The 2,671-nt window shown below is 46.8% G+C and overlaps 1 pseudogene; it reads right to left on the bottom strand.

Moving 5' to 3' along the window:
- Positions 1-205: 205 nt before the first annotated feature.
- LOC138156096 (polyadenylate-binding protein 4 pseudogene) lies at positions 206-2,487 on the bottom strand (annotated as a pseudogene).
- Between the last annotated feature and the right edge of the window lie 184 nt (positions 2,488-2,671).

The raw sequence follows: 2,671 nt of genomic DNA, 5'->3' as shown, positions 1-2,671 counted from the left end.
CACCTGGCTGTCTTTCATAGATTCCAGTCATCAGGCCAGATGAACTCCATCCTCAGACTGTCAAGTCAAAAGACATTTATTAAGTACCTACTATATTCCAATCCCTGTGTCTTCTGTGTGCTGGACACTGGGGATCAGGTGCCGAAAGAACTAGAAGTTTTTGAGCTACCTTTAGTGATTAAAAAACCCAACTTTTAAGTTAGCCTTTTATTTTTTTTTGAAGGTTTTACTTCTTTATTGAGAAACACTTTTCCAGACGCTGTAAATTGGATACTTCAAATAAAACCAATTCCTGATAAAACCAAAACAAAAATAGTCAGAAAAGCTTTTTTTAAGAGAAAAATTAAATGAAATTAAATTAAAGGGTAACAGGGTCCAGGCAACACACAAGAAACCTGCAAATTTTGACCACTGAAAAAACATCTTAGGTTTTTAAGAACTGACCTTTCAAATTGATTTTTCCCAAAGAAAAAAACATCCAGAATGGCAGCAGCTTCTCCTGCCATCTATTGTTCAGTCTGCAGTACCGTGAAGAGGTCTACACATGTTGAGTGAATGAACATCTAATGAAGGGACTATTTAACTTCAGAGTATCCAGTTTTTCTGGTCTAAAAGGTAGCAGCAACCACAGCCACCTTCTGAGAAGCTTCCTTATTGGCATGATGGGCTTGTAATACTGCAACTGCTTCTTCCACCTTTGACCAAAGGGATTCTGGAGATTCCAGCATGTACAGCAGTTCTGAATTATCTATCTCTAGCAGCATACCTGTAATCTTCCCTGCTAAATTATTGTGCATGGTTTGAATCAATGGGAACAAACTCTCTCCCAGCATCTGCTTCTGTTCCTGGGGAGGAGCAGCGGCCAGTATGGAAGCTGTCAGGGGCTCCTGGCCTTGCACATGGACTGCTGGCTGAGGTGTCTGCAAAGGCTGGATAGCTGGATGGGGCCTTCGGACATTTGCAGCATATCTGTAAGGAGGAACAGCTCTAGGTGCAGGAGTAGCTACAGAAGGTCTAGGAGATAAATTTTGCACAGCAGTGGGCACCCCCACTCGCTGAGGTGTAGTAGGGAGTCCTCGAGAAGCCTGGGCATTACTGGCGGGAGTTAGGTGGCAGAGAGCTGGGCATGGCCCAGACTGGCTAATATTTGGCACTCCTTGGAAGCCTTGAGGTCTTCCACCTTGCTGCCATCGTGGATGAGGTCTCATCTGGGCTATCTGATTGGGAGCGTAAGAAGGAGGTCTATTCTGAGCCTGGGGCACTGCTGGCATGAAGTACCCCCCGGAGTTGGCTGAAACTGGTTAATGATCGTGTTGGCAGGGAGGGCTCTCATTCCTGCAATACGCTGCATATACTGATTGGTCAGATGGGCTTTTCTCTCTTCTTTCCTTTGTGCAAGTGCAACGTACAAGGGTTTGGAGCCCACGATGCGCCCATTCATTTCTGTCACTGCTTTGGTGGCCTCATTAGGCGAAGAGAAGCAGACAAAGCCAAACCCTTTACTCCGCCCATCCTCAAGCATCACCTTGGCACTGGTAATTGATCCAAAAGGAGAAAATTCCTTCCTTAATTTTTCATCGTCAATGGTGTCATCCAGGTTCTTAATATAAAGATTCACCCCCTGGTAGCAGCTAATTCTCTCCTGTTTTAGCTGTTCAAATTTCCGTTTTAATTAAACCTGGCGTTCAACTTTTTTCTGTGCCCGGCCTACAAATACCATTTTCCCATTGATGTCTTTTCCTTTCATTTCTTCAACTGCCTTATTGGCATCCTCATGTTTCTCAAAACCAAAGCCTTTGGATTTTCCACTAGAGTCAGTCATCACTCTGACACTCAGAGTTTTACCGTATTTGCTGAAAAGTTCCTTCAGTCTTTCGTCGTCCGTGTCATCTCCAAAGTTTTTGATATAAACGTTGGTGAATTCCTTAGCTTTGGCACCCAGTTCTGCTTCCCGTTCTTTCCTTGACTTCAATCTACCAACAAACACTTTGAGGTCGTAGAGAAGCATGCCGTTCATCTTCTCGATGGCCCTATCTGAAGCATCCTGGGTCTCAAAGTGCACAAATGCGTAGCCTTTAGAATCATTCTCATCACACACCACCTTGCAGGACAATATGTTTCCAAATGCTGAAAAGGTAACATAAAGTGCCTTGTTGTCTATGGATTTATCCAGGTTTTTAATGAAAACATTCCCAACTTCTGATTTCCTCAATGAGGGATCCCGCTGACACTACATGACACAGATGGGTTTGCCTTTAATTACATCAAAGTTCATGGTATCCAGGGCATGTTCAGCACTCGCAGGCTGCTGGAAGTTGACGTAGGCATAGCCCAGGGAGCGCCTGGTGATCATGTCCCTGCAGACCCGGATGGAGAGCGCGGTCCGGCCGGGCTGAACTTCTCGTACAGCATGGCTTCGGTGGCATCCGAGTGCAGGTCCCCCACGTATAGGGAGGCCATGGGGTAACTGCTAGCAGCAGTGTTCATCTCCCCACCTCCAAACACTCCGAGCCCCGCCAGGAGGAAATCTTTCCGAGCGTGGATGGACGGAAGCCACACGCGGAGGGCTGGACACGCGGCCGGGTGGGCGGAGCGGGGCAAAGGTGTCCTCTCTCGGTGCCAGAGCTCTGAAGCCGAGCCCCCGACTAGGCGAGACAGAGAGACAGAGAGA

This window comes from Petaurus breviceps, unplaced genomic scaffold, assembly GCF_028583685.1.
Source record: "Petaurus breviceps papuanus isolate PSGF00001 unplaced genomic scaffold, PetGlider_PUasm1.0 98, whole genome shotgun sequence".
Classification (NCBI taxonomy): Eukaryota; Metazoa; Chordata; class Mammalia; order Diprotodontia; family Petauridae; genus Petaurus; species Petaurus breviceps.
The sequence above is the reverse complement of the archived record's forward strand: the minus strand, read 5'-3'. Positions and strand labels throughout refer to the sequence as shown.